This window comes from Scyliorhinus torazame, chromosome 8 (genome assembly GCF_047496885.1).
Source record: "Scyliorhinus torazame isolate Kashiwa2021f chromosome 8, sScyTor2.1, whole genome shotgun sequence".
NCBI classification, from domain to species: Eukaryota; Metazoa; Chordata; class Chondrichthyes; order Carcharhiniformes; family Scyliorhinidae; genus Scyliorhinus; species Scyliorhinus torazame.
The window spans coordinates 29,001,401-29,025,122 of NC_092714.1; the positions used below are offsets into that span (position 1 = coordinate 29,001,401).

Genomic DNA, 23,722 nt, shown 5'->3' on the forward strand with positions numbered 1-23,722 from the left:
CACACCTGCCTCACAGCGTCAGGGACCCGGGTTCGATTCCGACCTTGGGTGACTGTCTGTGCGGAGTCTGCACTTTCTCCCCATGTCTGCGTGGGTTTCCTCCGGGTGCTCCGGTTTCCTCCCACAGTCAAAAGATGTGCAGGTTAGGTGGATTGGCCATGCTAATATTGCCCAAAAACGTTAGATGGGGTTCTGGGGATAGGGGTGGTGCTTGGGCCTTGGTAGGGTGCTCTATCGGAGCAAGGGCCAGTACAGACTCGAAGGGCCGAATTGCCTCCTTCTGCACCGTAGGGATTCTATGAACATTCTGTTTGATTCATAACCACTTTATCCATTTAATTCACCTTTAAGGATTTGTGTAAATGACAGCAAGTTCTTTCTGCTTATCTCCACTTTACAAAATAGTGTCATTTATAGTACGTGGTCCTCACTTTCTTTTATTGACTTTCTCCTTGGATTTTATCATAGAATACCTACAGTACAGAAGGAGACCATTCGACCCATCAAGTCTGCACCGACCCTCCAAAAGACCACCCTAACTAGGCCCAATCTTTGCCCTATTCCTGCAACCCCATCCTAAGGTTCAATTTAGCATGGCCAATCCACCTAACCTGTAAATCTTTGGATTGTGGGAGGAAACCGGAGCATCCAGAGGAAACCCACGCAGACAAGAGGAGAATGTGTAAACTCCACACAGACAGTCAACTGTGGTTGGAATCAAACCCGGGCCCCTAATGCTGAGGCAGCACTGCCAACCATTGTGCCACCGTGCGATTTGATGGACATAATGTCTTCCTTCTGTTCTGTAATACCACATGGGACCAGGAGGGAGCAGGCATGCTTCTGCTGAGGCAGCTAGGAAGGTTTATGCCTCCTCTGCCCAGAGCTTCCAATCATCCTCCGACCCCCGCCGCCCCGCCCCCCCCAGAAAAAAAGATTTAAAAAAAACAGGTGAGATGCCATCAATAATGTTATGCACAACGTGAACCCAAAGCTTCAAATCAGTCGAAGTTTGCTCAGAAAAAACTAGAACAGCCTTCAGCACCTTAAATGATTAAATAACGAAAGTAATTCACAAAAAGCTTTTACTTTAGCAACTATTAATATGCCCACAATTACAGCTGTTACAGCGTGACACAGTACATCCTTTGAAATTTTAGAATACATGAGGTAATCTCCTGTGGTGCCACCCACTGACAATAAAAAAACTCTTCCCTTGTCTCTCTGATGCATTCTCTCTAATTCCATCTCCCTTTCTCTCAATCTTTTTCCTTTTTTTGCAATTAAGGGGAAATTCAGCGTGGCCAATCCACCTACACCCGGCACATCTTTGGGTTGTGGGGGTGAAGCCCACGCAGACACGGGGAGAATGTGCCAACTCCACCCGGACAGTGACACGGGGCCGGGATCGAACCCGGGTCATCGGCGTCGTGAGGCACCAATGCTAAGCACTGCGTCCCAATCTTTTTCTGTATCTGCTATTTGTTTTTACCCTACTCCTCTTCCTTCTTCTCTTCTCCCTGCTTGACTCTTGCACATTTTATTTTGGTGCATCTAAGAATCAAGACCTTGGATTTTTTTCCCCCAAAACTCCAAAATCCAGGGTGGGATTTTCTGGTCCTTCCTGTTGGTGGAATCTTCTTGTCGTGCCGAAGGCGATTTCCCCACGGCGGGACGGTGAACCACACAAAATGCCGTGGTCATTCGTGGTACCGGAAGATCCTGCCGCTGGCTAATGGTGAGTTGCCTCCGTCACTGGAAAACCTGCCGTGGGGGGAGGGGGAGGGGGGAATCCCGCCCCCATTATGCAAAAGGCCAAATCAACGACCTTAAAGTTTGACTCCTTGAAGCTTTTAACAGTGAGTTCAGAGCTGTTTACAGTCCTGAAGTTTCATACTTCCTCTCTTTTTTGGAATTTTGACCTGGGGAGGAGTGGTGAAGGACTGGGTTTCCCCTGTTTTAACTCGGGTGTTTATAACACTAAGCTAAGGAGTGGAGCAGATGTGGGCTGGGCCTGATAATATTGCCTGAGCTCAGGCCTACAGTGGGGAGGAATCCAAACAAGAAGTGAAACTGGAGAAGGAATAGGCCACTCAGCCTCTCGGGCCTACTTTCCTGTACAGTGAGAGAAGGGCTGACCTGGTTATGGCCTTAATTTAGTGGAACAAATTAATTCTTGTCTGCTTCCCATAACCTTTGACCCTCCCCGTCAATCAACCACGCAGCCTTGAATATATTCATTTACCCAGCCCCCACTGTTTGTTCAGGGACAGAATTCCAAACACTAATGACCTTCAGAGAGAAGAAATTACTCTCCTCCTGTCATAAATGGGGGACCCTTGTCTTGACGCTGTGCCCCGAGCTCTACGTTCCCTCACGAGGAGAAACATCCTCTCAGCAACCCCCTGTCAAACCCCCTCGGTATCCTATATGTCCCAACAAGATCACCTCTTTTAAACTCAAATAAATATAGTCTCAACCTGCTCAACCTTTTCTCATCAGACAACCCCTTCTTCCCAGGAATTAGTCGACCAAACCTTCTCTGTACTGCTTCCAAGTCAAGAATGTTCCTCCTGAAGTAAGGTGCCCAAACCCGCACTCAGAACTCTAGTGTTTATTCATTGAAGAGGCAAAATTTAGTGTTGCCAATCCACCTATCCTGCCCATGTTTGGGTTGTGGGGGTGAGGCCCACGCAGACACAGGGAGAATGTGCAAACTCCATATGGACAGTGACCCGGGGCTGAGGTTGAGCCTGGGACCTTGGCACCATGAGGCAGCAGTGCTGACCACTGCACCACAGGGTTTAAAAAAATTAATTTATAGGATGTGGGAGTCGCAGGCTGGGCTAGCATTTATTGCTAGCCCAGCCTGATTGTGTGGTTCCACCAAGACTTCCCTACTGGAAGGGGGCACTGTAGCACAGTGGTTAGCACTGTTGCTTCATGGTCCCAGGTTCAATGCCCGGCTTGGGTCACTGTCTGTGCGAAGTTTGCACGTTCTCCCCGTGTCTGCGTGGGTTTCCTCCGGGTGCTCCGGTTTCCTCCCACAAGTCCCGAAAGAAGTGCTGTTAGGTAATTTGGACATTCTGAATTCTCCCTCTGTGTGCCTGAATGTGGCGACTAGGGGCTTTTCACAGTAACTTCATTGCAGTGTTAATGTAAGCCTACTTGTGGAATAAAGATTATTATTTTTAAGATTATTATTATTTTATATTTTACCCCCCCCTTGCAATAAACGTTCAATTTGCACTCCTAATACCTGCAGTACCTGCATTCTGTCATTTTGTGAGTCATGTACAATGGATTCCTGCGCGATGATCCCAAAGGAGAGCTGTAGAAAGGCAGAACGTGAGGGAAAACAGAACGTGAGGGAAAACAGAATCGGGGTAGGAAGTGCCACACTGTTAATGTCACCAGATTAACAATCCAGAGGCCCTGGCTAATGCTCTGGGGTGAAATATTCAAATTCCACCAATTCAATTCATAAATCTGGACTTGAAAGCTGGTCTTGGGAATGTTGACCATGGAACTATCATCGATTGTCTGGTTCACAAATGTCCTTTCGGGAAGGAAATCTGCCATCCATGCCTGGCCTACATTTGATTCCAGACACACAGCAATGTGGTTGACTTCTAAATGCACTCTGAAATGGCCTAGCAAGCCACTCAGTTGTATCAAACCCCAGTTAAATCTCAATGGAATGAAACTGGACAACTCACCCAGCATTGACCCATGCTTCAGAATTGGCAATGACAAATCCAGCCCTGTTGACCCTGCAGAGATCTACTTACTAACATCTGGGGTCTTGTGCCAAAATTGGGAGAGCTATCTCACAGACTACTGCTTTGACAGAACCTTCCAAACCCAGGGTCTCTGCAACCAAGAAAATGAAGGGCAGCAATAGCATGGGAACACCGCCAGCAGCAGGTGGCCCTCCAAGCCACCCACCATTCTGACTTGGAATTATATCTTTGCTGTTCCTTCACTGTCGCGAGGTCAAAATCCTAGAACTCCCTCCTTCACAGCCCTATGGGCGTACCTACACCAGATGGCAGGCAGTGGTTAAAGGAGGTGGTTCATCACCACCTTGTCAAGCGCACTTAGGGATGGGCAATAAACGCCGGCCTAGCCAGCGAAGCCCACATACCATAAATAAAAAAACAACAGCTCAAGAATTAAATTAGTCAATAAATGGGAGCCTTATCAACCACACCTTCATCCTGTGGGTGAATGAAAAATGGAAGCAAAATGCAAAAGAGCTGATATTCCCCATGGATTAATCACATCAATTCTTAGCATCTTTGGTCTGAGTTGCCCTGAGGATTGTGTTTTGTTCTGTCTGAAACAAGAGCTGGAACAAGTCAATGTTCTTGATTTTGTGTCGCATGGCGACGCTGGAATGATTGAAAGCTGGCATTTTCTTTTTGTGAATTATCAAACTATTTGTGTAATTATTATGTGCTGAAGTTTATTATTATATAGATCGTGGCGTGGGTGAGGAACTGTCAGTACTCCGCAAAATTTTCTTTCCATTGAATATAATTGTTAACTTTTGAGACTGATTGATGAGATTTAATAGAGAGTCTAATTTTAGATCTGATTCGTCAATGGGATTATGCTCGATAATTAGATTGGCTCCTGTTTTTGAACAGCAGCTTGCGGGGGACTACAATTGGTTGGGGAAATGGGTGGATTGAATTGGCAATGATCTGATTGGTGGAAGGGAAATACACTCTTCAATTCTGACATAAGAGGCTCAAGACGGTTTGAAGATACATCTGCAAGAGGCACCGCAGCAACTCGCCACAGTTCCTTTGACAACACCTTACAAATCCATGACCTCTACCAAGCACAAGGACGGGAGACATATGGGAAGACATGACCTGCAAGTTCCCCTCCAAGCCACTCACCGTCCTGACTTGGAAATATATCCATTCCTTCAGCGTCAGTTGGTCAAAATTCTTAAAAATTGGCTTCTTTGATCTCCCTGTTTTAATATTTCCTTATAATTTAGTAATATTTATTGTCACAAGTAGGCTTACATTAACACTGCAATGACCCTCTTATAGACTGACCTCATTAACACCCCTGTATGCTTCACCCGATGCCGGTATTTAAGTAGTTACATTGTGTACCTTGTGTTGCCCTATTATGTATTTCCTTTTCTTTTCACGTACTTAATCATCTGTTGAGCTGCTCTGCGGTAACTTTTCACTGTACCTCGGTACATGTGACAATAAACAAAATCAATCAAATCAAGTTACTGTGAAAAGCCCCTAGTCACCATATTCCGGCGCCTGTTCGGGTACACTGAGGGAGAATTCAGAATGTCCAAATTACCTAACAAGCACGTCTTTTGGGACTTGTGGGAGGAAACCGGAGCACCCGGAGGAAATCCACGCAGACGCAGGGAGAACATGCAGACTCCGCACAGACAGTGACCCAAGCCAGGAATCGAACCTGGGACCCTGGAGCTGTGAAGCAACAGTGCAAACCACTGTGCTACCCCGCTGCCCAACTATGAGGCCCAGTGTTCAATATTTTTAAAAAATGCTCCTGTGAAGTTTATTAGGATGTTTCACCATGTTAGAGATGCTTTATAAATGCACGTTATTGATGTTGTTGATATAAAATATCCAAATATCCATTTTAACCTTCTAAGTAGTGATTTTGCTTTGTGCTGAGTAGGCAGTGCAGTGCTAATAATGTGCACACACTTTCTTTTCTATATTCGTGGACTTTCCCCCAAACAATGAATTTTCTAATATTTATCATTATTACACAAATTAATCATTCTCTTCTGTAAACTGGAAGTGCGAGACACGAGAAACACTATTTGTTATCATGGGAGGGAGCTGGGAGATAACGCTGTCACCATGACATTTCTGAGTAACCTCATAAACATTATTTTAATGATACGTGGCAACATTTTTAATACCAATATTAACAATAAAGTAATAACTGTTTCATACTGAGTAATTGATTAGACAGGTTTGGGTGAGCTGCGATGTTTAAAGACGGGTTTTTCATAAAGCTCATTAGAACTTTCACGACAGGAGGTTCATGACAGGAACATGGGGGCGAAAAAAAACCAGGCGGCACGGTGGCACAGTGGTTAGCACTGCTGGCTCACAGCTCCAGGGTCCCGGGTTCATTTCCAGCCGGGGATGACTGTGTGGTGTTTGCACTTTCTCCCTGTGTCTGCGTGGGTTTCCTCCGGTTTCCTCCCACAGTCCAAAGATGTGCAGGTTAGGTGGATTGGCCATGCTAAATTGCCCCTTCGGGTCCAAAAGATTAGGTGGGGTTACTGTGTTATGGGGATAGGGTGGAGACATGAGTTTGAGTAGTGTGCTCTTTCCAAGGGCTGGTGCAGATTCGATGGGGGAATGGCCTCCTTCTGCACTGTAAATTCTTAAAAGAAAAATTATCAATTCAGTTCCTGTCCTGTATTACCTTTTACCCAACACTGTGTAGTGATCTGTATATCTGCTGGTATGTAAGGGTTAACATCTGTATATTAGTGCCACAACCACTAGATGGCAGCACCAGATTTATGCTTATAAACTACACTCAGAGGAGATTCCAATCTCTTCGTATCAGGAGTGACTAGTGAACAGAGTGTCAGAGATATAGCTTAGTGAGCAGGTCTAGTTAAACATTAATCTTCAGTTATAGTTATAGAATACTTATATTCGTTATTCAATAAATGTTATTTGCTAATTTGAAGACTGATAGTTTTACTGAACTAAAACCATTAGACCATTCTGGAAGTGAGCAAAAGAGTAACAAGATATCACTATCATGTAATATAACATGGTACCAGATTTTGGCTTCAAATAAAACTAGCTAGATAGAAAAAGAAGATAAAGAAAATAAATTAGTAGTAGCTATTTAACTGCCAAAGCATCGCAGCAAATGGATCCTTTGCAGAAAACCACCTTGATGGACCACACACAAGCTCCACATCACCTCAAGACAACCAGTAATCTAAACTCTAATTGGAAACTGTTTAAGCAACAATTTCAAATCTACTTAGAAGCTACTGATTTAACTACCGCAACTGATGCTATAAAAATTGCATTGCTTCTATCAATGGCAGAACAGCATGCAATTGAAATATATAATTCATTTCAATATTCTGAAGGTCAAGACAAAGTCAAATTTGACGTAATGTTCAGTAAATTTATTGACCGCAAAGTACAGACAAATGAAATATTTGAACGTTTCATATTCAACAAAAGATTGCAGAAAACAGAGAATCATTTACATGCTTTGTCACAGATCTAAAACTGCTAGCTCAATCTTGCAACTTTGCAGCACTGCATGACTTGTTAAGCCATGATCAAATTGTATATGGTATAAATGATGAAAATTTAAGAGAAAGGCTTTTAAGACAGCAAGATTGAACATTCCAATTAGCCATAGAAAAATGCTTATGAACAGAGCAAGAATCAATACAATGAATATTATACCCATGAAAAAGGCGCGAAAATCCACCACGAGGTTGAGTGTGTAAAAATGGTGTTGCAATCGATGCAAAAGCACGTTTCGGATGGCAGCCATCTTGCGCGCGTGCACTCGAACCCTGCACGTGCACACTTCATCAGAAAATGCGAGACGGAAGAGAACCGGTCTGTGCATGCACGGAAGTGACTCATGCGTCAAAACGTCGACGTCATGACGTGTTTTAGATGCGAGACCGTCCATTTAAAGAGGAAATGTCGCTCAAGGTGTCGAGGCCCCAGGTTCGATCCTGGCTCTGGGTCACTGTCCGTGTGAAGTTTGCACATTCTCCCCATGTTGCGTGGGTTTTGTCGCTACAACACAAAGATGTGCAAGGTAGGTGGATTGGCCACACTAAATTGGCCCTTAATTGGAAAAATGAATTGGGTACTAAAAGTTTTCACAAAAAAAATAAAGAGGAAATGTCCAGCTCATGGTAAATAATGTTCTAAGTCTCTTCAAAGTCGGGGGCGTGACCCGCGGGCGGGTGTTGGGAGGGTCACGGAGCCGTTGTCCGCGGCGCTCCCGATCACGCAAATCCCTGCGCAGCAGCCGGCTTTTCATACCGCCGGCTGCAAGCGGCCGCGAACATGTTAAAAATAAAATTTGGTCGCATTGCGCATGCGCGCACGATGATCGGCGCGCATGCGCAGTGCGGCCGCTATTTTTTAAAACGGTTGCAGCTTTTTGTTTTACAAGTTCTGTAGTGGTTTTTATTCATTTATTTTATTCATTTAATTTTTATTTGTTTCATTTATTTTATTCATTTTATTTTTTTTACAAGTTCGGGGGGGTTTATTAATTTTTTTCATTTATTTTACTCATTTTATTATTTTTTTTTACAAGTTTGGGGGGGGGGGCGGTTTATTTGATAACATTTTACAGGAAAAAAATTCAGAACTTTGGACAGATGGAGACTCCATACTTTCCGACACCGGAAGGCTTCACCTTCATCCAACAGGTTCCATTGGAGGAGCGTGTACGAGGGCCAAAGGGACCCAAAACCATTTCCTCCATTTTTGTCAACAGCAAACAAGGTAAGAGAAAATGGTGGGTCGCGCAGGTCGGCCAGCGTGGGTCCACAAGGTTGACCGATTGGTAAAAATGGGTCCCCAGAAAAAAAGTTTGAACAACACTGTTCTAAGTGTTGAAAACTAAATCATTATGCATCACAGTGTAGATCTTCTCTCCAATTTCAGACTCCGAAACAAAAATACAGGAACATCAACGTTCGGAGTGTGGATTCAACAGAGAAAGAAACCAAAGAGAATTTTTCATCACACTATGACAATTTTTCACTCGAAAATACATTTTTCGTGTGAATCATAGAAAGATGTGAGGAACCTGAAGAAGCGCCAAGCAATTCTCATCAAGTCAATTCTATCAACACTAACAATGAATGGAATTCTGTCGTTCAAGTTAACAATTGTCCTATTTTGTTTAAACTTGACACAGGAGCTTCAGCAAATCTACTGTCAAGATTGGATCTCAGTAAGATTCCAGGAGAACCTGAGATACTTCCAGCTACATGTAGACTGAAGGAGTACAACAGCAACCTGATCTCTTCAATAGGATCATGCCATTTCAAAGTCTTGAACAATAAAATCAAGAAATTATTAAGATTTGAAATCGTAAACAATGATAAATCTTCACTTTTAGGTGCACAAACATGCAAAGACTTGCAGCTTGTACAAAGAATATACACAGCAACTCAATTTACACCAAGTTTGGATGAAGAAATCCAACAAATCTTACAACAGTACCCTGACGTATTCAGAGGCATGGGCACATTACTGTTCCAGTATAAAATGTTACTCAGGAAGGATGCCAAGCCAGTTATTCAGCCGCCTGGGCGAATTCCTGCTCCTTTGGGAGAAAGCTTAAAACAAGAACTCAACCAATTTCAAACCCAAGGTATTATATCTCGAGTCACACAACCGACTGACTGGGTCAGCTCATTGGTTTGCGTAAAATATCCGTCAGGAGACCTTCGCATCTGCATTGATCCTAAAGATCTCAATAAGAATATATGAAGGGAACACTATCCCATACCAAAGTGCAAAGAAATCACAATTGAGATGGCAAAGGCTCGCATCTTCATGAAGTTAGACGCGTCACAGGGATTTTGGCAAATGCAACTCGACAACTTGCGCAAACTATTATGTACTTTCAACACCCCCTTTGGACGATTTTGCTTCAACCGTATGCCGTTTGGTATCATATCAGCATCTGAGATATTCCACGGGATCATAGAGCAAATGACAGAAGGAATTGGAGGTGTGAGGGTGTACGTTGACGACATCATCATTTGGTCCACAACCAGGGAAGAACACATTCACCATTTAAAACAAGTATTCGAACGCATCAACAAGTTTGAACTCAAACTGAATCAAGCAAAGTGCACATTTGCACTGTCTTCATTGAAATTCTTGGGAGATACCATTTCTCATCAAGGTGTCAGACCTGATGATCATAAGATAGCAGCAATACAGAACATGAAAATTCCAGAAGACAAGAAAGCTGTTCTTAGATTTTTGGGCTTCGTCAATTTTCTTGGCAAGTTTATCTGCAACTTGTCAGCAAGAACAACTGCATTGAGAAATCTAATCAGAAAATCTACTATTTTTGTGTGGACGCAGTCATCAAAAGGAGTGGACAGATCTCAAAACACAACTTATGACTGCACCAATACTCGCTTTCTTCAATTCGAAAGGAGCAACTAAAATATCCACTGATGCAAGTCAGGATGGGATAGGCACAGTTCTCTTACAAGATGAACATTCTGATTGGATATCTGTAGCATATGCTTCAAGAGCAATGACAGCAACAAAGTGCAGATACGCAGAAATAGAGAAGGAATGTCTAGGTCTATTGACAGGAATACTCAAATTCCATGATTATGTCTATGGACTCCCAACCTTCACAGTTGAAATAGATCACAGGCTGTCGGTCCACATCATTGACAAAAATCTAAACGATATGACACCCAGACTTCAGCAGATAATGATGAAATTACGAAGGTATGATTTCAATTTATACACCTGTGAAAGAGCTAACAATTAAAGACACTTTATCACGTTCCATTGCAACAGATAGCACACCAATGGAATTCATACGAGATGGAGAAGCTCAGGCTCAACTCCGCGCGGAGAACTTTCCTGCATCAGATGAAAAGCTACAATTAATTAAGTCAGAGACGAAGAAGGACGCTACACTTCAAAGGGTCATGCACCATCTATAACTTGGTGGCTGAAGGGGCGATGTCCTCAATACCGTAACATACAATCAGATTTAATAACAGTTAATGGTCTATTATTGAGACTAGGCCAAATTGTTATCCCACAATGTCTTCGATCCGACATTCTAGAAAAAATTCACGAGAGACACCTCGGTATCGGAAAATGTAAAGGAAGAGCACGACAGGCAGTCTACTGGCCGGGGATAAACAGGGACATCACTGACATGATAACAACCTGTGAAACCTTTCAAAGACACCAACCTGCCCAATGCAAGGAGACCCTTCAATAGCACGAACTGATCACATCTCCTTGGACCAAAGTAGGGATCGACCTTTTCCATTGAACTGGTCGAGACTACGTCTTACTAATGGATTAGTATTCTAACTACCCAGAAGTTATGAAACTTCCAGACTTGACATCAAATTCAGTAATGAAAGCGTGTAAAGAAACTTTCTCAAGGCATGGAATACTGGATACAGTAATGTCAGACAATGGTCCATGTTTTGCAAGTTTGGAATGGTCAGAAGTCCTGAAGAAATATAATTTCAGGCATGTGACATCCGGTCTTCACTGCCCTCAGTCCAACGGAAAGGTAGAGAAGGATGTTCACATAATCAAACAGTTGATTAGTAAAGCAAATGACTCAATGTCAGACATCCATCTTGCTTTATTGTCAATACAGAGCTACACCTCTATCTTCAGGACTCTCGCCAGCTCAAGTGTTATTCGACAGGGATCTCAGAACTACCTTACCAGCGATCAGACTGCAGAATCCAGACCATTTGCCTGTTCTGAAGAAGATTGAAGAACAACGTTCAAAACAAAAATCGTGCTATGACCAACATACAGCTCAATTGGAACCACTGACAAAGGATAACCTTGTCAGAATCAAAAATCCAGAAGTAGGATGGTCTGCTCCAGCTAAATTCATTAAGCAAGCAGCTCCACGTTCCTACATTGTAAAATCAGCAGAAGGCATGATTTTTTGATGTAAGAGACGTGCTTTGCAGAAAATTAGGCCTCAACAACCAATTTTTCCAAATTTAAACTTCAATGACTCATTTAAACTTCAATGACTCATAAACCAGCAGGGGCCGGTTTAGCACACTGGGCTAAATCACTGGCTTTTAAAGCAAATCAAGCAGGCCAGCAGCACGGTTCAATTCCTGTACCAGCCTCCCCGAACAGGCACTGGAATGTGGCGACTAGGGGCTTTTCACAGTAACTTCATTGAAGCCTACTTGTGGTGATTTTCATTTTCATTTCATTTTGTGACAATCTACTGCATACCAGAAAATCAGATTGCATCCACAAGATTGTCAAAGTTTCAGATTCACCACCTCGTCAGTTAAGAAGATCGACACGACAAAGAAAATCTAATAGACTGAACTTATAAAATACTGTATTATTGTGTATAGTCGTTACTCACGTTTTGCTTGTACAAATATACATCTCATGATTTATACTTATTTTGTTATACAATTTTCTCTGTCGCATAGATATGTTGAAAAAAGGGGGATGTAGTGATCTGGATATCTGCTGGTATGAAAGGGGTTAACATCTGTATAATAGTGCTAGACAACCACTAGATCGCAGGACCAGATCTGTGTATATAGACTGCACTCAGAGGAGATTCCGGCCTCTTCGTATCAGGAGTGACTAGTGAACAGAATGTTAGAGATATAGCTTAGTTGGCAAGTGTAGTTAATCATTATATATACTTATTCTTATTTACCTAATCTTCAGTTATAGTTGTAGAAGAGTGAACAAACTCATAGATATTTATATTCGTTATTCAATAAATGTTATTTGCTTAATTTGAAGACTGACAGTTTTACTGAACAACAGCCATCAGACTATTCTGGAAGTAAGCAAAAGAGTAACAAGATATTACTATCACGTAGTATAACGCACCGACCAGTCCAATGTTTAAAATAAAATTGATATGAATTGCTTGTTCCATGCATTGTACTCTCTTCATAAAATGGTGGTGTGATGGTGGAGGCGAAACTGGAACATAGATAAAAGCAGCACCACTTGTGAAGTGTTTTCATTAGGTGGCTAATAATGCTATTGTTAAACCTTAAAAAACAAAAGGATGGCTTGCTATATATAGCACTCTATTGAAAGGAAATCTCTGAAAACACCTCAAATGCAATGAATTACATTGGGGAAAGTGACGGTTGCTTTGTAGGCAATGTCAATGCTCATTTCACAAAATATATTTAGACAATATTTTTAAACGTAGAGAAAAAAAGTTTAAATGGAAGTCATACTCTGGATTCTCAGGTATGAGGTTCATTGATATTATCCATTCATTTTCTCAGAGAAAGAAACTAAATAATGCGAGTGGTGTAAAATGTAATGATAATCCAGTGAAAACCTGATTTCAAAACAACAACAACAACAAAAATTCTTGCATTTATATCGTGCCTTTTTCTGTCATGGAAACATTTTACAGTGGTTCATACTGTATGTTATTTTTTAAGCACAGTAACTGTTATGTAGGGAAATCTGCCATCCATTGTGTGCCAACTCGACCCTAGAAATAACAATGAAGCAAATTTTATGTTAATATGTTTTGGTGATATTGTTTAACACGGCGCAATGTTAGCTAGGCATTCAGGAGAATTCCTGTTCTTCAAATAAGGTCATGAAATGTTAATATCTGACAAAAAGCGCAGCTTAACATTGCCTCTGAGAATACAGCGTGTGCTAGACCTAAACTGAAGCATCATCTTCAGGTCCAGAATCCTGCAGCTTCTTTCCTAACAGCACAGTGGGTGTACCAACGCCAGATGGACTGCAGTGGTTCAAGATGGCAGCTCACCGCCACCTTCCCAAGGGCAATTAGAGATGGTCAATAAACATTGGCCTAGCCAGTGACGCCCACATACTGTGAAAGAATAATTAGGAGGAAGGCTGCCATTTATATGACAACTTTTTGAAATATCAAGACACCTCAATGCGCTTTAGAGCTAATAATGTGCGTTTTGAAATGGGGGCACTGTCATGATTTAGGAAATGCAACAACCTCTTTATGCACACAAGCTTCCACAAGCAGCAATTTAATAATGGCCATGTAACCTGATTTCAAGATACCCGTCGATGGATAAATATTTGTCAAAACAACAGAAGAACTCTCCGCTTTTCTTCAAAATAATGTTGTGGAATATTTTATATCCACCTGGAAGGGAAGATGGGAACATGGTTTAATGTTACATTGGACGGGATGACTCCTCCAAAACGTGCATCACTCCTTCAGTACTGCACTGAAATATTGGCGTAGGTTGTCTGCTCAAAGATCCTGCAGTGAGACTCAAACCCACAGCCCCTCTGATGAGTGAACTGCCACTGAGATTAGTTTGTAAAATTTGGGATCCGTGTAATATGTCAGAAATAAATTTAGTTCAATGACTCCACTTGACAAAACAGTTTTTTTGCAAAACAGCTGTGCTGAAAAATGTTTTGCTCTCGTCTTTCCATATTGTGGAACAGAGATGAATCCTTCAGTAGGTGGCTCTTTATAACACATTGCTACACATTATGAACACCTCCCGCCATAAACATCTTGCCACGCTCAGTCCTTGTGGTTCCAATCCATAAAGGGAATCTCTAAATGCAACAGATGAGTTAAGATGACATTAAGTAGGGGAAGTGGAAGCAAAATGATAGCGTTAAGGCAGAGTACAGCTCTGGTGTGAGATGTCACTGACAGGAGATGAAAGATCTGTTTACCTTCGCTACCACTGTCAACACTGGCTGCTCCCAGGTCACAGAGAGGTCAGATGCAGTGTAATTTGCATTTACATGGCCTTAGCCCTCAACCTCCGGAATGGCACGCTCTACTGTACTAATAATGGCAAATTGACATATTAGAGCCAGTGAATGAGCACATCTCTGCTCTGGGTCCATACTATTTTTTAATCTTTATTGTCATAAGTTGGCTTACAATGAGTTACTGTGAAAAGCCCTAGTGGTCACATTCCAGCGCCTGTTCGGGTATACCGAGGGAGAATTCAGAATGTCCAAATTACCTAACAGCACGTCTTTCGGGAAATGTGGGAGGAAATCGGAGAACCCGAGGAAACCCACGCAGACACAGGGAGAACATGCAGACTCCACACGGACAGTGAGCCAAGCCGGGAATTGAACCTGGGACCCTGGAGCTGTGAAGCATTTCATCAAGAACGTTCATCCAAAAAGATGCAGATGTTTCTGAGAACACATTTGTGGTGCTGTCTGGCAATCATGCAATTGGGGATTTGACAAATGGGAAGTCGAAAAGCAAACAGCAGTCAGATTTAGCTGCAATGATCATGCCAAAAAAAACAATCAAAATAATATCAGTTTTCAGAACTGCAAAAATTCCCAAGTGTCAAAGGCAAAGTTAAGAAATGTGCATTCAAATTGAAACTGCTCAGCTTCCTTAAGAACAATTAAAGCAACATTCGAGTTGAGTTTCCTTTTTGTGACTGAGTGTAAGTACAGACCTGGAGATGAGATGTTTTTGGGAATAAAGCGGTTATTTTATACTCGAATCTGCAGTTTTTCAAGAGGCAGCCAAGTGTCAAATCTATAGTCTAAGTCTACTCGATTGAGTTTGAATTAAAGCTTAATGAGCTCTTTTAAGCTCGTCCAAAACCTCCCCGATGTAAATATCTGTATGGGTTCATCATGAAAGTACATTGGATTTACAGAACAAGATGCTGTTGTTTATACTTCTCAAGAGTTTACTCCCACCCTAACTCATCTAAAATAGAAAGAAAAAATGCTGGAAATCTGGCAGCATCTGTGGAGTTAACATTTCCACCCTTTATCAGAACAGGGGAAGGGTAGAAATGTGATGTGTTTTATGCTGTTGTAAAGGGCAGAGGGGCAAGTGGAAGCAAAATGGAAGGCCAGGGATCGGTTGGAGGTGGGGAGAGATTACATGACAAGGGATGTAATGGAAAACAAGACAGAAGGAGTGGTAATGATAGCATTAAAGATTAAAGTAGGTGTTAATAGTGGAATAAAGGTCAGCAATGTCTGCAAGCAGAATAGTAGAATGTGTTAACAGTAGGAAAAGGGTAGGGACTGTTTGAAGGCAAAAACATGAGAATTAGATACAAACTGGCACTGGAAGTGGGGTGGGGTTGAAAATAGTGGACAGAGTTCATGATCTGATGCTGTTGAACCCTACTCTTTTTAAAAATTAATTTACGGGATGTGGCCGGCACTGGTTAGGCCAGCATATATTCCCCGTCTCTAGTTGCCCTTCAGAAGGTGGTGAACATTGAACATAGAACATACAGTGGAGAAGAAGGCCATTCGTCCCATCGAGTCTGCACCGACCCACTTAAGCCCTTACTTCCACCCTATCCTCCGAACCCAATAACCCCTCCTAATCTTTTTGCACACTAAGGCCAATGTAGGATGGCCAATCCACCTAACCTGCACGTCTTTAGACTGTGGGAGGAAACCGGAGCACCCGGAGGAAACCCACGCAGACACGGAGAGAACGTGCACAGACAGTGTCCCAGCAGGGAATTGAACCTTGAAGGCCTGCAGCGGTTCAAGAAGGCAACTTGAACCCATGCTGCCCGATGGTGGTGAGTTGCCTTCTTGAACCGCTGCAGGCCTTCAAGTGTAGGTACACCCACTGTGCTGTTAGGGAGGGAGTTCCAGGATGTTGTCCCAGTGACAGGGAAGGAATGGCGATATATTTCCAAGTCAGGGTGGTGATTGATTTGGACGGGAACCTTCAGGTGGTGGGGTTTCCAGGTATCTGCTGCTCATATCCTTCTAGATGCTGGTGGTCGTGGATTTGGAACACGTGGATTTGGTGGTCTCAGGAACATTGTTGAGTTACTGCAGTGCATGCTGTAGATGGTACACACGGCTGCCACTGTTTGTCGGTGGTGGAGGGTTTGAATGTTTGTGGAAGAGGGAGCTATCAATCGGGCTGCTTTGTCCTGGATGGTGTTGAGCTTCTTGAGCGTTGCTGGAGCTGCGCTCATCCAGGCAAGTGGAGAGTATTCCATTATACTCCTGACTTGTGCCTTGTAGATGGTTGACGGGCTTTGGGGAGTCAGGAGGTGAGTTCCTCACCTTTGACCTGCCCTGGTACTCACAGTATTAATGTGGCTAGTCCAGTTCAGTTTCTGATCAATAGTAACCCCGAGGATGTTGATTGTGGGGGATTTAACAATGGTAATGCCATTGAATGCCAAGGGGCGGTGGTTAGATCCTCTCTTGTAGGAGATAGTCATTGCCTGGCACGTGTGTGACGCAAATGTAACTTGCCACTTGTCAGCCCAGCCTGGATATTGTCCAGGTCTTGCTGCATTTGGACATGGACTGCTTCATTATCTGAGGAGTCGCGAATGGTGCTGAACATGGTGCGGTCATCCACAAATATCCCCACTTCTGACCTTATGATGAAAGGGAGGTCATTGATGAAACAGCTGAAGATGGTTGGGCCTTGGACACTACCCTGAGGAACTCCTGTACCTTTCTCTTCTACTCTTCCTTACACACCTTCCCTGTTACCAATCTACATGTTTGCAAGCAGGCTAAAGAAGGGACTGGCTTAAAAACTCCAAAATGATCAATTACGGTCTATAAATAATGCTGTTTTTTTGTAGTAACTGGTAGTCTCTCCTACCGTACAAATTTCGACCAAAAGTTATTTCTGCCTGGATTTGATTTTTTTTTTAAAATTGTGCCCGTGGGGCAAATTGGGACAGACGTGTTAGCCTTTATAACGAAGCTAGCGATGGAGGAACAGCACCGCTTTAATCTCTACACGCTGAATCGAAAAGTGAGTGGGCGTTGTCCAAATACAACCACCATGTTTCCCGTGTGTTATGTAATCCCTCACAAGGTCCGACTGCAGCCCAGTGAGCTGCCACTCCGCCACTCTCTGCCTGTCTAATTCAGCCGTCACACATCGATCGCTTTGATTCTTTACGTTTAAAGAAGTCAGCAGCCCCCTTGTCCACTTCAGGAACTGTCACGCCCCAGAAACCGTCATGAATGAGCTTTTGGAAAATTGGCCTTGGCGAGTCATTCTGCTCGTGTTGCCTGTTTTCTTTTAGGCAAAAGGAGCATTTGCAAGCTGCATGGATTATTTTTTTAAAATATTATGCATCGCCCATGCTTCCCCAAATCCCCCATCCGAAGGGGCATCTATCCACAAACCTCACCCATTCGGGGTAGATTAACCCCCCACACACATTGTAATTATAAAACTAATGGGACTGGGCCACGCTTGCTGTCAAATGTAACACAGGAGCAGCATCGTCTTGGAGATTGTCAGAAAAAGAGAAATCCCATTTTATGGGCAATTAATTTACAACTCCACCCCCCCAACCCTTTTTAAAATGGCAATCTATTTGGAAAACGGCGTTGTTTTTTACTCGAGTTCCGGGGTTGCTGTTGTGGCTGGTTGGGAATTTTCAATGAAGTTTACAATGAAGGCTTCATCAGGGAAACGGCTGAGAGAAACTTTCAATGTTTGGGTAGCAATTGCTTTATCGATTGGATACATCTCCCTGGCAGCGCTCCAGAGCGCAACTCAATCACTCCCCCGGGACTGAAACTGACCCGTTCAGTTACTTCCCCCCTTCCCCTCGCCACCCCCTTCCCCTCCCCCCCCCCTTCTCCCCCTCCCCTCCCACCATCCCGCTGCTGAGCAGAAAGCGCTGTCCCCGGTGCTGATGCCGACACTGTAGCCATGGAGACACCAGGCAGCCTGACCAGAAATGGGAAGCTCTCCGTGAGCAAGAGATCTGACAATACTTCTATCACCCTCTGTCTGCATACATTAAGCTCTCCCATATTCTGCCCGCACATTCATGCACCCGCGTTAGCATTAATAACCCCCCCCCCCAACCCACCACCCACCTACTCCCATCTCATAACTGTAACCTGGGCTTAACACTGCTGCTCTAGACTGTATTTAAGAATGGTAGCTGACATAATCCAATAGCGTTTTAGAGGGAAAAAATGTAATAGCCTCCGCCTTTTAACTAAATATTACAAATGTGTGCCCCCCCCCCCCCCCCATGCTCCTCTTCTTCTATCCTGAATCGTCACTTGAATGTACAATGGACTCTGGCATCCAAATAGCACAAAATATAAATTGTGGAACTTGTTTTCCTGCCCCCCAGCCTCTCTAATTTATTTATGTATTGATCTTCTGTGTTCTCTATTCATCCTAATCGCCCCCCCCCCCCCCAAACACACGATAAAACATCATCGAGACACCGCAGGTAAACTGACTGCAGTGCAATGCAAGAATAGAAATCTCAGCGAGCATTTTACCCATTCTAACAATGTCACTTTCACTCGGTCGCGATCATTCCCTCTTCCTCCCACCCCCTCGCCCCTTTCGCGCTCTCTCTCTCTATTACAACACACACACACATTTGGTCCGGAGTTTGAGAAAGGTTAAAGGACTCACCGAAAAATCGGGGGCATTCACATCACAGCCCAGGGTGTTGAGGGGCAGATCCGAGATGCCCCTTCACCATTGCCAGCCACAAGAGTTGGGCAAAGGGGGGAGGAATCGATGCAGACTCTGTATTGGCACAAGGGAGGAGGAGAGGGAGAGGGGGGGGGGGGGGGGAGGGGGGAGGATGCTGGGGATCCAACATCAAACGGAAAAGAAATGAAAGAGAAAAAAAAACAGCATCCAAATGTCCACGTAAAGGAAACGTCACTAAAACCGCGGATTAAATGAATTCTTCAGAGTTGAACATGGACATGAACATTGAACCAGCGAACAAAGCAACCTGCGAAAAACGACTGAGCACAGCGCCCTGTGCTGGAACATAAGAGAAAGTGATCTCCAGATTGCTAAGAAAGCCGGCAGATGGGGAGGAGAAAGTGTATCAATTTTATGACCGTTTTCTTAAAGGGGAAACACATTTTGTGAGAGGCTCGGCTCCCATTTCCAAATATTGAGTGATGTTTCTTTTCACACAGTGTTCACGTCAAGCCACTCAACGACCCTGACTGGGAAATATGTCCCTTGCACTGTGTCTGAGCCAAGCTCCTGGCATTCCCTCCCTGACAGCACTGTGGACTGCAGGGGTCCCACATGGCAGCTCACCATCACCTTCTCAAGGGCAATGAGAGATGGGCAACAAATGCTGGTCTTGCCAGCCCATAAAACGAGTAAATAAACAAAGCAGGTTCCACGTGCAGGAGTGGACTACTCCACATCTTCTGTCTTTCAATTAGATCATGGTTATTTTATTTTTCCAATGAAAGGGCAATTTAGCGTGGCCAATTCACCTACCCTGCGCATCTTTGGGTTGTGGGCGTGAGACCCACGTGGACACAGGGAGAATGTGCGAACTCCACACGGACAGTGACCTGGGGCTGGGCTCGAACCCGGGTCCTCGGCGCCATGAGGCAGCAGTGCTAACCACTGCGCCACCGTGCCACCAATTGGATCATGGTTGATCTGAATCTCGACTCCTTGGCTTGGCTCCTTAAGCGATTTCACGAATAAAAATGTACCAGTCTCAGTTTGTAAACTTTCAGTTCAACATCCAATCTCAACAGAATTTAATTATTTTTCCGGGTGTAGGGTGGGGAGGGGCGGGGGTGGGGGTGCAAGAGTTGGTGAGAATTCCAGAATTCCATCAGCTTCCTGACGTTACCTGTGAATGGCCTCACTCTGATTTAAGCGCCCCCCCCCCCCCCCCCACCCCACCCCCATCTCATCGTTGTGGGCTCTGTAAACGGCTTGCAAAGACAATCCCATGCTTGGCTTGTGGTCGTTGTATGCTTCTGGTGGAAGATAAAAGTCAAGCCTGCCGACCTGTGCGCCATAGAGGGAGGCCATTTGGCCCATCACATTTATATTAGCGCTGTGAAAGAGCTATCTAATTAGTGCCAGTTCCCTGCTGCGAAATGTTCACATTTTTAAACCTGTAAGCAATTACATTTCATCATCTTTGCAAGCAGTGCCACCCAGATCGCAACATCTAAATCTGTGTGCACCAACTCCAGTTTAACCTTTTACTGAACAAAAATAAACATCTCGGGCTGCATCACAGCCTGGCATGGCAACTGCTCGGCCCAGGACCGCAAGAAACTTCAGAGAGTCGTGAACACCGCCCAGTCCATCACACAAACCTGCCTCCCATCCATTGACTCCATCTACACCTCCCGCTGCCTGGGGAAAGCGAGCAGCATAATCAAAGATCCCTCCCACCCGGCTTACTCACTCTTCCAACTTCTTCCATCGGGCAGGAGATACAGAAGTCTGAGAACACGCATGAACAGACTCAAAACAGCTTCTTCCACACTGTCACCAGACTCCTAAATGACCCTCTTATGGACTGACCTCATTAACACTACACCCTGTATGCTTCATCCGATGCCAGTGCTTATGTAGTTACATTGTATATGTTGTGTTGCCCTATTATGTATTTTCTTTTATTCCCTTTTCTTCTCATGTACTTAATGATCTGTTGAGCTGCTCACAGAAAAATACTTTGCACTGTACCTCGGTACACGTGACAATAAACAAATCCAATCCAATCCAATCCAATCTCTACTTTGCAGAAAATGGAGCTAATGGGCAGTGTTGACTCATCAAGCGGCATTGCGTCCAAATATTGGGTATAAGGTTTCTGACCCTGATGATTAGCTGAGTGCTCACAAAAAGCAAACAGCTTTGGAAAGTCACAGGTAAGGTCACCATTTATTTATTTATTTTTCTAAATTTATGGTTCCCAATTATTTTTTTCCCAATTAAGGGGCAGTTCAGCATGGCCAATCCACCTACCCTGCACGTCTTTGGGTTGTGGTGGTGAAACCCACGCAGACATGGGGAAAATGTGTAAACTCCACATGGAGAGTGACCCAGGGCCGGGATTTGAACCCGGGTCCTCTGCGCTGTAGGCAGCAATGCTAATCTGTGTGTCACGTGCCACCCCAGGTCACCATTTGTAATGAGTGCCTAGTGTGTGTGATACATCCTCACGAGACTTGGAAAGCTCTGCCCATGAATCACCTTGCATTTCAACCTTAAGGTCCACTTCGGGGCCTGAACATTGAGGGGAGGCAGTTGGAGGCAGTTTCAGAAGTGAATGGGATGGGAAAATCACAGAAATTGATGTTGGTTTGGGCTCCCAATGTCAAGCCACTGTCTGCCTGCCTTCTCCAGGGTGGCGTTCAAAATGATCCGGGAAGCTCCTTGGATCTGCTGGGCAAGCAGTTAAGAGGTTGTTGCGATTGTTAAGGAGTCAATAATGAGGTCCTTTAGCCCTAATTTTCCAACCATGGGAGCAGTGTTCTGACCGGTCAGAACCTCACCAAAGCCACCGAGATGTGTGCAGAATAGGAAGAGATTCTTCAGTGAAACTGACAAGCTGGGAAGGCTTTGATCAAATACATTGAAGTGCGCCAGCCCCAGCCATTGTGCGACCATAGTTCTTCTCTTAGAGAATGCAGTTTGACGGGTAATTGCCAATTGCGTTTCATTTTACTCACCCTCAGTACCTTCCTGCTGCCAGTCTTCACCATGGCATTGCAGCAGCTTTTGCAGCTCTGCCATCCGCCTCTGAGGGTCAGGTGCAGAAGTGACACTAATAGCAGCCAGCAGGAGGTGCTGCACCCACTGCCCTCTCTTCAGCCACATGGCCCTCCTCAGTGCAGAGGACATGGACACAGAGATCCAGCTGGAAGGAAGTTAGACCCCCCCCCCCCTGCCAACAAAGAGTCTGCAACAGAGGATCAGTTATTTCAACATATCTGAGCATCAGGAGGTTCGCACTCCCATGACTGACGTCGGGAATTACCTGGAACAAGACCTCATTCACAGTGGAGCAGGTGGGCATGCCGAGATGGCCACCTGATCTTTACTTGAGTCAGGTAGTGTGCTCTCTTCTATAAAGCAGAGAGGTGTGAGTGCTTGTAATGTTTTATGTGGAGAGAGGGAAGGATACAGCTTGAGGAGGGTAACTGTGAGGCATGCGTAAGGATAGGCTGAAGGCAGGTGTGATTGATGGCTGCTCAAGTGGGGATGAGGGATGCTGGGGGGGAGGAGAGAGAGGAATCAGTGGAGCTGCAAGGGGTGTTAACATGATGCCTGTTGTGCAGGTAAGTGTTTATTTATTCTGTCATGGGATGTGGGCATTGTTGGCAAGGCCAGAATTTTTGCAGTCACTGATTGCCCTTGAGAAGGCGGTGGTGAGCCCATTGACTTGAACTGCTCCAGTTCACCTGTTCTGGGATCACCTGTTAGGAAGGCAATTCCAGGATTTTGACTGAGTGACAGTGAAGGAACAGTGATATGGTTCCAAGTCAGGGTGGCATATGGCTTGGAGGGGAACTTGCAGGTGGTGGTGGTGTTCCCATGCATCTGCTGAACTTGTCGTTCTAGATGGTAATGATCGTGGGTATGGAAAGTGCTGTCCAAGGACACACTGCTGCAACTGTGCATTGATAGTGAAGGGAACGAAGGTTTACAATAGTGGATGGGGTGATGAGCAAGTTGGCTGCTTTGTCCTGGATGGTGTCAAGCTTCCCATTCAGGCAAGTGAAGAGTATTAACATCACACTGTTGACTTGTGCCCTGTAGATGGTGGACAGGCTTTGGGGAGTCAGGATTCACCGCAGAATTCCTAGCCTCTGACCTGCTCTTGTAGCCATAGTATTTAAATGACTGTTCTAGTTAAACCTCTTGTTAATGGTAACCCCTGGGATGTTGATGATGGGGGCAGTAATGGTAATGCTGTTGAATGGGAAGGGATGATGGTTAGATTCCCTCATGTTGGCGATGACCATTGCCTGACACTTGTGTGATGTGATGTTACTTGCTACTTATCAGGCCAAGCCTAAATATTGTCCCAGTCTTGCTGCATATCAACATGAATTGTTTCAGTATCAGAGGATTTGCAAATGACATTGAACACTGTGAAATCATCAGTGGCCATCCCCACTTCTGACCTTATGAGGGAGGGAAAGTAATTGAT

The 23,722-nt window shown here is 44.3% G+C and overlaps 1 protein-coding gene across 3 annotated transcripts in view; it reads right to left on the reverse strand.

Annotated features, from left to right (window-relative positions):
• Positions 1–19,549, reverse strand: part of LOC140427709 (G protein-activated inward rectifier potassium channel 2-like) — a 269,799-nt gene extending 250,250 nt beyond the window's left edge. For 2 of the 3 annotated variants that reach the window (XM_072513237.1, XM_072513239.1), the window contains exon 1: positions 19,192–19,549. The gene's annotated coding sequence lies outside the window, so the exon portion shown is untranslated. Of the gene's footprint in view, positions 1–3,268; positions 3,332–19,191 lie in introns of all 3 variants that reach the window. The other variant, XM_072513238.1, reaches the window with a different exon arrangement.
• Positions 19,550–23,722: the final 4,173 nt, after the last annotated feature.